At 34.8% G+C, this 15,787-nt stretch overlaps 1 protein-coding gene across 1 annotated transcript in view; it reads right to left on the bottom strand.

Annotated features, from left to right (window-relative positions):
* Nucleotides 1-15,787, bottom strand: part of ADAM12 (ADAM metallopeptidase domain 12) — a 350,980-nt gene that overhangs the window by 177,236 nt on the left and 157,957 nt on the right. The window lies entirely within an intron of this gene.

Raw genomic sequence — 15,787 nt, 5'->3', positions numbered from 1 at the left:
AGTTGAGGTCCAGGTGTGAAGTTTAACAACTAAAGAGAAGATCATTACTTATCATCTTTTTACATGTAGATATAGATTCAGATTTGTGCTTACATAAGTCTGCAAGTATGTAAACCCAACTATGAAGGGGAGTAAATTTGAAATAATATGTTTTTATATTCTTTGATGAGAGCCCAGCATGCCAAAATACCAAATATCAGTATCTTAATTTTTATTGAACAATATGGTAAATATAGTTTTATCAGCATCTTAGTAAATAAACACATACAGAATAAAATTGTGCAAAGATCCAAGGATAAGCTGATTTTCATTGCGTGAAGGCACTCATTTAGCACCTGTCAGTAACTCCTTAAAGCAGCTGTGTTTATGCATTTAAGGATATGCCAGCAGGTGCTACATGCATCCTCATGTACGTTTTGAATTCACCTTTCCCCCTTTGAAGTTGGATCACTACATAGCTTTACACAGTTCACTGAGTTTGTGTGACTGTTCCAACCGTAGCAAATTGATCTACATGCCTACATAATGCTCTCTATTTTAAAGAGGTTTAAGGGAAACACAATAGTATAAATATTAATAATATAAAATAAATAATTAAGAAGATGCTTAATGGGACTCTCTAATTGTAAAGATACAAAGTATAATAGAAACACAGAAAGAGCATTATAAATGCAGGAAAAATCAGTTACAAACTGGCAGTGGAACAATCCAGCCCTTTGTGCTTTCTTTTCATCTTTTCAATCTTATTTTGATAGAGGGAGGTCTGTGACTTTACTAATCACCCTTTCTTCTTTAGGAAATTCTCCAGTTATTTCTCACATATTGACCTTTCTCTCAAGATCAGAAAAAAATGGGATGCACCAAGAATGTGGCAATAACTAGCTGACCTTCCCTGATATTTTATTTTTACAAACCCCCAACAGCAGGCTGAGATTCAATTGGTGTTTGGGTAAGAGACCACCAGAAGATTTCAGAGCTATTGACTAAAGAGAGCTATTGAAAAATCATGCTAAAAGAAAGCAGTGGCAAACATATATCGTAATCGCAGGAACTTAAGGTGACTTTATCTCTATCAAATACTAGCACTGAAGATGTTACCTAGTCTAGGTAATGAAATGTCTGCAAGAAAATAACCAACCTCAGAGAACACCAAGGACCCCTCACTTTGGGTTTAATTGAACATATGAACCATACTTGCAGGTAGTTTTTTCTCAGGATTTTATTAATGTTATAAGAGGCAGCTGCAAAGACACCAAACTTTTAAAAGGATTATTGAGGCTTCTTTCCCCCATCATATCAAGTTCTCATACTCTTCTCATAGATTACCTGCCTTCAGCTGTGTAAGATTCTCTGAGTGGCAGAGGCTGTACGGGTCTTTCTATCTTTTAATGTCTTATTCTTGAACATTTGAATTACTTTCCTTGGGTTAATATTCTTCAGTATTCCTGAATACTTTTTGATTACTATTTTATGCTATGCCGTTATGTTATTTTCTTATATTACCTTGGAATAAAGAACTCCTCTTAGTAGTACTCGCTTCTGACCCCATAAGTACCTACAGAAACTGGGATCCAACTCTGTTGGGCCGAGAAGGAAGCATTATAGTAATAAACTATGCTCATTTTAGAAGATAATATTTGGATATATATATTTTTACCTTCAATCCATGTACATTTTTATTTTGTGACTGCACTTCCATAGAGGAAAAAATAGAATTTGAAAGTGAGCTGGCATATTTCCCCTACTTTCTTACATTCTTCATGTATAAATCCAATTCTCATTAATATGATTCAAACTCTTATTATCAGAACCATTAATATATACATAGAATTGTTTCTCCATAGTATTTTTAGTTATCCTGTTTATTTATATTATCCTGTTGTTATAAATCAAGTGCAGGATAATATTGCAGACTTAAAGTTCTTGCCATGTTTCTATGAAGGGCATTATCATTTCAGCTTGCTTCAAGACAAAACCTGATCTTCACAAAGAGTACTAACAGATCATGTGTTTCAGATGAATGATTTCACGGGAATTAACCATTACAAGATTGCTTCACGATACCAGAGTACTTATATATTCAGAAGAGGAAAAATGCATCACAGAATGCAATTGGTATCTCAGTGTAATTTAGATCTCTTTTTGTATTGCTTTGGAACAAAAGTGTTTGAATCTTTGCATACAAAAAAGTTAAGAGTTACCTCTGTTCTCGACACCTATCCCCCTGAAAAATCTCAATACTAAATAAAATGCAGAGAGTAAAATACCTTAGTGTAACTAGCAAGACAAATTCACGCTTGGCCAATTTATTTTGTACCTTACAGGGTCCAATTTGCATCTCTATAAGTTCTCCATACTTTAACACTATGTGGACAGACAAGGCTTGAATTCCAGATGTATTATTCCTTCATCTAACTTTTATTAATTTTTAATTATCTTGCCTGTGGAAGCTTGCAACCATTTGATTACTTCAGTATGGATTTTGTAATGCTTTTGTTCCCATTCTTAACCCACTTGTTTGTGTGTTACAACTCTGCAATAGGTCTGTAAAAATTCTCAGTCATCCAGACATGGTTGTTCCAAAGGTGTTTCTACAGGAAGCAACTGGACTTTCTTGTTTTTCTTTTGAAGATGTTTCACTTCAACAATCCCCTAAAAAGAATGCAAATTATTAGCTGTCTGCAAGAAACATAAATCCTCCCGTTCCCCATAATCCTATCAGAGCTGAAGAAGCTTCCTGGATGAGAAGCAAAACATCTTCAAAAGATAAAACAAGAAAGTCCAGTTGCCTCCTGAAAAAGCACCACATACAGCATAGACTTGTTGGGAAATGCTATGTCCCAGCCAAACAGGGAGAAGGGCACAAGTGAGGAATTAGCCTTGATCATATTGCACAGCCACAAAAAATCTAAGACTCCCCTCTGCACCTCCCCATCTCCATGGGACTTTATCTACTTGTTCCCAAGGGAAGGCATGGAATCTTGGGAGGTTCTGGTATTATAGGCAGAATACATAAAAGTAGTAAGTTCAAATACTAAAACATGTAGTTCTAGTTTCTTGTACTTCCAAACACTTTGCAATCTCAAGAAGAAGGAGAAGGAGAAGTTGTTTTCAAGACTATGCTCAGTTCCAGTATCTTAACTATTATGCCAAAACAGCAAAACTCTGTTTAATATGCTCTTGATTTATTTGACTTCCCAAAATTAATTTAAGGATGTTGAAATAGACATGCATATGAGAAAATGAGTATATCCTTTTGTAAAGGTAGTATTAAATAGTTTTTCAAAGCCTGAGAAGTTACAAAATGAACAATAGGAGAAAAATGAGAGAAAAGCATGTAGCCAGTCTTGTCTCTTATCTCAGTGTAAGTTGTAAGCCAATTGCACAATGAACAAACAATAAATGAATAATTAATCTTCCACTTTTTAGACAACTTTTTTCCTCTTTTCAGATTTTGTTTAATGAGATTACAATGGCAAGGAGAAGAGAATTATCATGGCAATGTCACCTCCAAATGGAATGATTGAAAACTGCTGTTTGGAATTGACCTTGATACTTGGATAAAATGTCAACCAGTACTACACTATAGTCTGATGTGTGGTCATAAGAGACATTTTAGGATAATCTATATTACATAGACCACATGTAATTTGATTTATTCTAGTTTTGAATTAATATTTTTATTTTCTCTTTCTGCTTCAATATACTGTATTTTCAGGTGTTACAATAACAAAATCAATCCCACTAGTTCATCATGTTTTCTTTCTAGATTCATGTAAATTCATTTTTTGTTTTAATTATTGATTAATATATTATATGTATCTGATTTCATGTATTTCTTCAATACAGGCCACAAAAGTTGATGAAATGAAAATAAACTGGTTATCTTGTAGCACAACATTTTAAGATGTGTGAAAATCCATTCCTATAAATGATATATGGTATTCACATGAAGGACTACATTAAGTCATGTACATAGAAAGAACTTTTACACAAATACAGTATATTGAATGGAACACTTTATTCTTAAAATGGAAAGGATGTATGCAGATACAGTATTCTATCTTTATTCATGTTTGACATTATTTAGAAGCACAGAAACAAAGCTTATCTAAAAGTGAGGAATTTTAAACATCACATACCTGATGGAGAAAAAATAATGAGTCTTTCAATCATGCAAAACTGAGAAGACAGCCCAAAAGTGGAATAAAACACAAAGTCTTGTTTGTTTTCAAACTCCAACTCTTTGACATGATATTCCTAATTTTCAGCTGATTAAATAGGTATCACAAGAACGGATGCAAAAGCAATAAACTATTTTCAATCAATGTGCCTTGATTTACTACATATATTTTTATTCTTTTTTTCCTTTACCAAACATGAAAAGAAAATTTTATATTACAATAATATTAAAGTTAAGATTCATAATAATGCAGATCCAAAGATCTCAGAAACATTTTAAGTAAAGCAAGCAAACAATCCAATTTCCCCAAGCAGTCTTTCAACAGGAAACAAAATCATTTATAGCATTGCCCTAATTTAATTTAGGAAGTAAGCGTTGCATCTCCCAAAGACAATTTTTATGCATAATTTCAATTTTGTGGGCTATCTGCATCTCTTTTAAAGTACTGAGATTATTTGAACTGTATTGAATCTAGCAGAATAAAATTATGTAGTAGTGAAGTATGTGTAATCAAAAGAGTCAACTTGTTAAGATTTACAAGTTGCAGGTGACATTTTAAAAGATGAACATTTTGGCACATATATCACTCTTCATAAAAATGAGGCAAGTCAAAAGCTTAAAGAATACACAATCATGAACAATCTTTCATTTCTGGAATTGCACTATAACTGCACCTTCAGATTCAGAAGGCATTACAATTTATGGATCATAGCTGAACTGTATTATGTAAATCAGTACATTCATCTTGAGATACAGCAATCTGCTTTTGCTGTAAAGTGGACATGTCTGAGTGTGCTAGCATCACTCTTTCAGATTGTTAAACTTTATACATTTACTTATATTTTAAAATGATCTGCGACTGCAATAAATGATACCATGTTTACATGTATTTACTTATATTTTAAAATGATCTGCGACTGCAATAAATGATACCATGTTTACATGTATGAATGGCATCATCATGATGTATGACTTATGTAAATATTACCAAATGATGAAGAAAAAGAAAAAGATACACAAAAAATATAAGTTGCTGGAGGAAATTGCAATCATTAAAATTTGAGCACTAGCTTAACAGGCCCCATCTGCTCCTTAGCTTAACTATTTCAAAACATAAATGATACCTGCTATTTAGTTAACTACTCTCCTAGCTAAATTGAGATAACATTTCTAAATTGCTTCCTAGTTCTTAAGAGAGTAAACACAGCATGTGTTTTGTTTTTTTCCCTTTTATTCTACTTCTTTCTTTCCAAGAATGGAAATATGTAGCTGATGTACATTTTTAAACAGATTTATCCAGAAGATAATCCCATGCAATTAAAACCAGCTTACCTCCCTTTTCTACTCATGACATGCATACCAGTAATATTACAATGTTTTTCTTTTAAAATTTCAACAAATGGACCAAGCTTGAGAAAGTTGAAAAGTGTAGAAGCAAGAATGAGAAATAATTTGGAAAATAGAAGTTTAGCATTTATGAATTTGAAGAATTCAATAGAAATGAGAGGAAATATAGAGATGATAGAAAGATAGATAGATAGATAGATAGATAGATAGATGGATGGATGGATGGATGGATGGATGGATGATAGATAGATAGATGGATAGATCGGTCGATCAATAGATAGATAGATGATAGATAGATTTCTCTCATTTCTATGAGCGTATGTACAAATTCACACACAGAGAGAGAGAGACACAGACACACACAGACACACACAGACACACAATAAAATTTCCAGCCAATGGTTTCCACTAAGACATATGGTTCCCACGTTGCCTATTACCATTTATGTCTATTGGTGTACTCCTTAGGGAAGAATCATTACAAAATATTTTGAAGATTCCAGGAACAATTAAACTACTAAATCCTTATTAGCTAGCATCAAAAGGGCATCATTACCATTCAGTTGCAATATAAAAATTAATAGAGGAGACCTTTCAACTGTAGTTAATTCAGAATAAAGAAATTCCCATTATGAGGCATTAGCACCAGATGGTCACCTAAGATAATGACTAAGTAAGAATTATGAAAGCAGAATTGTTGGTTGGTCACTGTGTTCTTTCGACAATGATTGGCTTTAAAGTTTATATTAGTAAACTTTACTACCTTACCTTCTAAGACCTTTTACTTTCAAATATCATTATAGCATATAATATTAAAATGTCAAATGTTCATGCATCAATAACTTTACACAATTCCTTTAGGCTTATGATATTTTATTAAAGTAATTAGCAGCATATGCACAATGCAATAGGCCCAAAAGATGGTGCAAATGCAGTTCTAAACTGTTCAGTTCCATAAGACACCAATGAAATTAATCCTCAAATCATACTTAGCTGCTTAACTTTTTTAAACCTCATCATAGCCTTGGATAATAATGCAACAAAATGTGGGATTGGAGCAGAATGAATTGGCCATATTCACAGTGTATTTTTTTTAAAATGTGAAGTAAGCATCAGATCCTGGCAGTATATTATTTCTTAGTTTTGTTAAATAAATAGAGTAGCCAAGGGAAAGGAATCTTCAAATACTTGAATGCTCACAATAATACAGTACTGTAGAATGGAGCTCTCCAAACTTGACAACTTTAAGACTTGTGGACTTCATCTCCCAGAATTCCTCAGCCAGGATCAGGCCCACAGGGTGCCTCTGCCAGTGAAAATGGAGCTCGGAAGGGTCCCAGCCATGCCCACCACCTACCCAAGGTTAAACACAGACCTGGTGTGGTCCTTAATGAAATTGGGTTCATTAAGGGGTGAAATGCTACTGGGTCTACCCGGTTTGGGCATACCAGTAGCGGCAGCCACTGGTGGTTTGGAGAACCAGTAGTGGCGGCTGCATGAAGTTCCACTCACCCGCCCTGATAGAAACATAGAAGACTGATAGCAGAAAAAGACCTCATGGTCCATCTAGTCTGCCCTTATACTATTTCCTGTATTTTATCTTACAATGGATATATGTTTATCCCAGGCATGTTTAAATTCAGTTAGTGTGGATTTACCAACCACGTCTGCTGGAAGTTTGTTCCAAGGATCTACTACTATTTCAGTAAAATAATATTTTCTCATGTTGCTTTTGATCTTTCCCCCAACTAACTTCAGATTGTGTCCCCTTGTTCTTGTGTTCACTTTCCTATTAAAAACACTTCCCTCCTGAACCTTCGGAGGGGCGGCATACAAATCTAAATAATAAATAAATAAATAAATAATAAACCTTATTTAACCCTTTAACATATTTAAATGTTTCAATCATGTCCCCCTTTTTCCTTCTGTCCTCCAGACTATACAGATTGAGTTCATGAAGTCTTTCCTTTCCTGTCATTGCTTTCTTTTTTTAACCCTCTGTGATACGCAGAACCTTATGTGCATGCGCAGACAGTGAAAAAGCTTGTATTATGGTGGCACATGCAAAGCATGTGTGTACAAAGTGCACATTTTGAAACCAGTAGAGACTGGTTTCCCCCAAAATAAGACATCCCCCGATAATAAACCCAATCAGGGCTTATTATTGCATGGATGCATAGCAATAAGGCCAAGCATTTATTTCACGGTTCAAAAAAATATAAGACAGGGTCTTATTTTCAGGGAAACAAGGTAAGTAGATTTCACCACTGTCTTTTTCTACTCGATTCCTCACTACATGGAACACCAGGATCTGTTTAAAATTGTGGTTTCATCATGTTCTCACCTTTCTCAGAATTCAATGAACGTATCAATACATGGCAATATCATGATTTCAGATTACGTATATATATAGAGAGAGAGAAAGGAAGAACATATAAACAAATTATAAAATGAAGATGAAATTCCAAGAAAAACAAATATAACAATGAAGGAGTTATAAAGTAGTATCAGACAATCAAAACCATTTGGTGGTGGGGATTGTATAGGGGTATAGAATATAAATAGATATTATAAGAAACAAAGAACCCTGAGGATTTATGAGGAATTTAGTACAGAGATTTAGCAAAACAGATTTCATTATTAGGATGCAAATTTAGTCGAAACAGCATGAAATAGAGAAGCAAAATGCTTCAAAATGTGTAAATGACCAAATGTGAATTAGCCAATTTGACAACACACCTGAAATGTCTTATGTGAAATAGGCTGTATAAGGTTACTTGTATGTGTGTTTGTTTTACTTTGTATTCTTTGTAAATTTGTATAGCCACTCACCATGCCGAAGACGACTCTGGGTGGCATACAAGAATTGGATTTTTTACACACACACACACACACACACACACACACACACACACACACACTTCCATATCTGATTAAGATTTTTTCTTGTCATTTTATATATTTCAATACATGTCCTGACTAAACAGAACAATGGCTCAACCATGGCATCCAATTAACAAAGAAAGAAGAAGGCTATGGGGATTTTCTCAAGGTTTTTCCTCTAGCAATAGATGTAGATATAGCATATGTACTGATATGCATACATATTGAAAATATGTTATTGAAAATAACCCCCATAATTATCTTTGCCTTGAATCTTTTAACAACAAAAAAATAAAGAACCAGGACTAGCATACCTGATAAGTTAGATTATTTTGTCATGCTTTAAATGGCATCAATATTAAGAGAGGTTTTTGTGCTGTTAATAAGGGACAATTGTTAGGTACTTACATAATTAAGTTTTGATCCAATCATATTATATCTTCTATACGGTCAAATATAAGCATGCTTAGAATTTGCAATGAACAATGGAGATCTCCTAAGCATGTTTATTCAGTACTAAATCCCATGGTGTTCAAAAGATATTACTAAGTATGCTCAGAATAACAATGATATATTTTAGATTTGAATTAATAGGATAATAACTCTTATGTCAGTCAAGTTTACAGTGTAATCCTATACTGTACTAAGAAGGAATAATTATATTAGATAAAATCTTGCCAGGACCAGATGATAAGTTGGGGAGGTTCCCCCCTGCCTGAAGGACAACATTGTGAGGTTGCCTCTACTTGAATGGCATCCCCAAAAAGTGGGGCTGACACCTGCAATATCGGAAAAATGAAAAAAACTCCATTGGAAGAAGAAATAATAGGAAAAATATTGGCATGTGTAGAAATAGATAGACTATCACTGGAAATGAAGGACAAGGGGGAGATGGAATATTATGCAATATGGGATAAATTTCATCAATGGATAGAAAGAAAATATAGTCAATAAAATAGAGAGTAAAAATTGGAAAAAGGGAAACTAAAAAAAGATTCAGATATAAATTAATAGTGACGAGGGATACATAGGTAAGCTTAAAAAAGCAATGTACATTGAACAATAATGGTATTTATTCTTATGTAAATATTATGCAAAGAAATGACTAAACAGGATGGTCACAGAGTGTCCAATGTGTTTAATGTTTGTTTATATTTTAAAAAGTTTACAATATAATCCTATATGCATGGAAATCTCATTATAAACTATAAAATAAACCTATTTAAAAATAACCAGTTCAGTGAACATTGTCAAAAAGTACAAATACCAGAAAAGCATATGAAATGCCAGAAATGTCACAGCAATTACATTCGTACCATTGTTTTGTGAGAGGAAAACAGTGGCTTGCACAAAAAATAGATGATTTGTTTAATAAAGCAAAACAATTACAGCTTTCTAAATCTTTTGTGTAGACAAGAGTTTCATCAATTAGAAGTTCCATCGAGATCTTGGGAAGATTTAACTAACCAAGGGTGAGGTTTCTCACATAGAAATTGTACAACCTGAACAATTTTTCATTCATAATTAATTCAGCACTTATTGAATCCCTGAACTAAGCATCAGAACACTAGTTGCTCATCTGAAAATAGGACATACATACATGTGAACAAACATAACTTCTATTTAAATCTCATCTTCACAAAATCAGATTAATTCTCTGATAATTGGGGCAAATGTTGAAAATGTCTTAGATTTATGTCAGCCTATAGTCTATAAATTGAAACCTCTGCTTCTTGGTTATTTGGAGGAAAAATTAGAAGCCATATTGCAATAGTCTTGGAGCCACAACACATACATTCTTAATTTCTAAATAATTATATTGTTACTGGTATTTGGTAGTTACAGAGAGTCGTGACATCTTGAAGACTAATCAATGCTATTATCACACTTTATAGGTTTTTAAAATCAGCTTTATAAAGACTGGTCCAGAATGAAATAATAATAATTCAAATCCCCAAAGTTGGGGAAGGAGAAGAAAAGATGATAAAGTAAGGACAGGGAGAATTATTTTAGAGGTGTGAGATAATAATCTAATCAATCTGTCAGGTTCCAAATAGCATCCAAAATTAAATCAGAGTCTGAGACAAAGTGTTACTCAATGTTCCAATTTATTAGCAGAGCTATGTTGGCACATCTGGAAGAAACCCAAATCTGAAGTCCCTGGGGTTTTTCTATCCAGTTGAAAGTTCAAGCCCTTGTCCCCACTTCCCCAAGTCCATATTGATGAAACTCCAACTTGGAGATTCTTGGCAGGATCCACCCATCTCTTTCCAGGCAGATGCAGGAGTGCGAAAAGAAAGGATGACCTTGACTATCTAGAAATAATTTGTTATGGCTACATACAAACATCTCTCATGCAATTCCACCTTCTCACAGTAAAGAATGCATGTTAAAAGACTATAAAATGTGGCGGGTCAAAGACCCCAATTAAAATGGTTTCAGCCTGACAGATTTTACTCTTTCCCTTCTCCCAAGTCTCATTGCTTAGAAGTCAAAGACAAAATGCATTATTATTCTGTATTTATTCTGTTACATAGAAGGCTTTATCTGATATAATTAATTGATACAAATCTGAAAAGCAAGAAAGGCCATATCAAAAATCAACTAGGGAAAAACTTCAACTCCCCAAGACACTTTTGTCTTTGACCTCAAGATAGTGATATGTTAGAAAAGGAACTAAAAAAAACCCCTCACTTCAATTAAACTGGAGTTCATTCCATGATTCAATACCATTTTTCACAGATTAAACCAAGGACAAATCTTGGAATCAAATTAGGTTAACTCCATTTCTGTTTAAGAATGATCATGCTAGGGCAATAATAACTATGTCCGACTTAACTGCAACTTATGGAGTATCCCCTCTCCTTTTTACTTCCACCACTTATCCTTTCTCTTCCAGCCATATAAATCTGCGTCTTAGAATGAAAAGCTCATTCTAAGCTTCATTGATCTCTGGATGCTGTAAGATTTATAGCTGTTTTTGCTGCCACAGATAGACATAGCTACTTCCTTGAAACCCTAAGTTTTGTGGTTTGTTTAGTTTTACAGTTTAAACCATTCTTTTTCTAGCCTTTAAAATAATTCTGTCTCCGACCCACTCCTCGTTGTTTCATTGCTTTTTCTCTTCTCCAACAATTGTGAATGCACACAATGTTCTCTCAAGATCACATTCCCGACATCTAATGAGTTGGATTATTATACATGAAATTAGTTATGGTAATACACAAAATCAGATATGGTAATAGTTAGCCCTTAAGGTGATACAGTTCTTTCTATTTTTATTCCTGACAGATCATCATTAAGAGAACTTTGGGAACGAGCACTTCTTGCCAGTTGATCTAGTTCTCCTCTGTCATAAATCCATGAAGGTTACTCATATTGGGGTAACAGAATAGAATAGAATAGAATTTTATTGGCCAAGTGTGATTGGACACACAAGGAATTTGTCTTGGTGCATATGCTCTCAGCATACATAAAATAAAATATACATTTGTCAAGAATCATGTGGTACAACACTTAATGATTGTCATAGGGGTCAAATAAGCAATGAAGAAGCAATATTAATAAAAATCTTAGGATATAAGCAACAAGTTACAGTCATACAGTCAACATGGGAGGAAATGGGTGATAGGAATGATGAGAAAAACTAGTAGAATAGAAGTGCAGATTTAGTAGAAAGTCTGACAGTATTGAGGGATTTATTTGTTTAGTAGAGTGATGGCGTTCGGAAAAAAACTGTTTTTGTTTCTAGTTGTCTTGGTGTGCAGTGCTCTGTAGCGACGTTTTGAGGGTAGGAGTTGAAACAGTTTGTGTCCAAATGACGTTTGGAAACATTTTGTGGTGATATAGGTCAGGGTTCCAAGTAATAGATCATTTGCAAGCAACAACTCTGAGGCAGGCAGATTCCTCAAAGAATAGCTTTATTGGAAATATCAAGTTGGCACATATCTGGTGAAAACTAACTCTGGGAGGCCCTTGGTTTTCACCTAATTAAAAGCAAGTTTTCCCTTCAATTCCAAACAATCAGTCACACAGCGCAATCGTGGCAGCGTCTGCAGGTCTGGTGAAATCACTCTTCCTTCCTCTGGCCAGGTGTAAGAATGACCTTTGTTCCCAAGGATAAGTATTTTATTTTGACCACACAACCCCAGCTATCTCTAATCCCCCTCTATCCCTTGCTCCAGTGTGGCGAGACTGAAGCTCCAAGATGGCTTCGACCAGGTCAGCTTCAGGGTTGACAATGCAAAGCACACATTTACCAAAAGAAACTGCTAAGGTTGGTGTCTAATATAGATGATCCTCCCTTAATGATCACTTGTTCAGCAACTGTAAATGTGACAGTGGCAGACAATGGGTGCTTACAATCAGTCAACAGTAATCTTGAGAACTCAGCTCAACATTACAACATTGCTACATGATATTTATTGATATTTCATGATATTTCATATTTTTCCCATGTCATAACAAATAATATATACATAATTCAAGAGAAAGACCTTGAACAAAGATTTTATGAAATAATTATAACAGTTATGAATATTTAACCCTGCTCCTTTGCTCGGGTCTATATGACCAAAATGAAATTTGAGACCCTGTAGATTATTTGTCATGCGAATCTGAAACTTGTGATTAATTGACTTTTCTTTATTTGAGGGGTGTGTTTTTGGGTTTTGTTTACTTTTTGCTACGCACTGATTGTTACATTTAGTTACACCCCAAACAGTACAAGTGTATAGTAAATGCGAACACAACAGCAGGGTTAATTAAACAACTACAACTACTGGGATGTACAAACTTTAAGACACAGGATTCTACTGTCTTTCTCCAAAAAGAAGGCAAAGTCTTATTATTATTATTATTTTTATTATTTATGACTATTTTTGACCTCCCCAAAAATGGCTAGGTCTTCTTTTTTGAGGGTTCTAATTACTGACTCATTTCGTGGTGGTGGTACTGGCAGCCCCAACCAGTAGGAGTCTCTTGCTGGCCCACTTCTTCTACTGCCACTCGCCACCACTCACACACATCGCCCTGGCTTCCGTTTCACCTTCAGATGCCTTCTGGAAAACCCTCTGCAGCTGATAACAGAGGTCTGGATTACCCCAGAGCTCTGTTATCAGCTGCAGATGCCTTTTGGCAGGCGCTGTAAGGTGAAACAGAGGCCAGGACAATGCTTTTCCCATTTTGTGCAAGATTCCAGTGAACATTCGTATCCTCAAGGATCATAATTTGAAACAGACCTGGAGTAATCCTATAAGAAAGATTTCTGGACATCTCTCAGCTGACTTTGCAGAAATACTGGAGGCCAGGCCAACTTAGATACTAGATGTTTGATCTGGAAATAAGCATAGCTTCCTACAGCAAGTTGGAAATTCAAAAATCTAAAATTAAGTCCTTAACAGCCTAAATATGTTCTGCTGAACTTGAACTAGCTGATACAACATATTTTTGTGCATATTGTCAAAACATAGATTTTTGCGCTATATATTATCATTTTAGATTAAACTCTTCCTCCATTTGCATCCCATTCCTTTACTTTGCTATTTAATCATGGTCCTGGCTTTAAAGCACATTGGAAATTACACTTCAAAGCAATTATACAAATTGCTCTAATTTCTCTTGTCCCAGACATCCCTCAGGTCACTAAAATAATTTATCAGTCAAAAGCACTCTAAAACCTCCAAGATCTCATGGAATTGCCTTTGATCTAGTATTCTTCCATGACAGGCCACCGCATTTGTGAAGAAATCAGTTGAAATGAAAAAACAATTTAACCAGTAACTAAGCCATTAATCCTAATTTAAACAAAATTTAAACAAAAGACAAAATCCAATACATGACAAGAAAACTGAAAAATGTAAACAGAACAGAAGTAAAATTATAGCACAATAAATAAACAATGATAAAGAAATACAGTGAGAATAATATACTGCTCAAAAAAATAAAAGGAACACTCAAATAACACATCTTAGATTGGAATGAATGAAATATTCTCACTGAATATTTCATTTGCACAACTATTCCATTTGCACAAAGCATGTGAAATTGACTGTCAATCAGTGTTGCTTCCTAAGTGGGCAGTTTTATTTCACAGAAGTTTGATTCACTTGAAGTTATATTCTGTTTTTTAAGTGTTCCCTTTATTTTTTTGAGCAGTGTACACCAGTATAATAGGTTAAAAAAATGGATGAATGGAGATTAGGGACAAGAGATGGGACTGGATCATTGGGTCTGGAATTTTGATCACTAAGTGATGTGGTCATTAAACAAATCATCACATGACCAGACCCAATTTTATAACCATTTGGAGCAACCAGTCATTAAGGAAATCACATGGATGATAAATGCATCCGATTTCCCAATTCATATTGCTTCTCAGAAGTCAACTGGAATATCACAAATTGGAATCCTACTAGGAAGCTGCAATCAGCATAACGTAAGCTAGTTGCCAAGCCCCTGAATTGTGATTTCATGACAGCACTTGGGTGTATTAGTATCTTAACTTGAAAGACAGGTTGTAACTCACTTTTTCTAAGGTGGTTATAATTTTGCACTACAGTTAAATAAACAATTCAAAGTCAAGTCTCAGTCTACCTGTACCTATTCCCTAACATGTTATCTTGGTAGAAAAAGCTGAGCCTATGTTGGGCATTAACTCCCCCACTTTTGGCTCCTACACCCATGATCAAATCAGGGATGATTTTACTTTTATAGTCTGACTGATCTGGCTTTTCAGAAAAGCAAGGCAAATTTTTGAAGGCAGTTCTACTACTCCCTGAGATTTCACAGTTGCCAAGGCAACTGAAAAGGAAAACAGTTCTTAAACTGAAGGTTACCCTTTCCTGTAATAGCTTGAAAACCTGCCAATGCCACAACGTCTATATCTCACTCTTATTCAAACTGCTACTCCAAGTTTACTGGATGTGTTTTCCACTACTCCTTCCTCAATTCTCCTGCACAAAAGCACATTAAAGTCGAATATGCTTTGATGATTGCTTGGAGACAGATAATCTGCTGGCAGCCACATCAGTCACTGTACCACCAGTCAAAATCAGGAGCAGCAGCTTGGTAGCACTTTTTAAGACCAACACTTTTTTAAAAAGAGCTACAGTTCCTTTTCTCAGATCCTGTTAGAGCTGATGAAACCGTATGCCTAAATGTGTTAATTTGAAAAAGTGCTCCTGATCTTGGATTACATGCGGTGCTTCTCAAATAGTGGGTGGGTGGAGCAATGTCAAGGGGGGGGGACATGATTTTTTTAGCTGTAGGGAGTACAGGTTTTTTGCACCAAACAATAGCACACAGCATTGAGCAGGAGATATGAAGTGCAAACAACAAACCCTTAAGAGACACCATGGAAAAATATTTAACAGG

The sequence above is a fragment of the Erythrolamprus reginae genome, chromosome 5 (genome assembly GCF_031021105.1).
Source record: "Erythrolamprus reginae isolate rEryReg1 chromosome 5, rEryReg1.hap1, whole genome shotgun sequence".
NCBI lineage: Eukaryota > Metazoa > Chordata > Lepidosauria > Squamata > Dipsadidae > Erythrolamprus > Erythrolamprus reginae.
The sequence above is the reverse complement of the archived record's forward strand: the minus strand, read 5'-3'. Positions and strand labels throughout refer to the sequence as shown.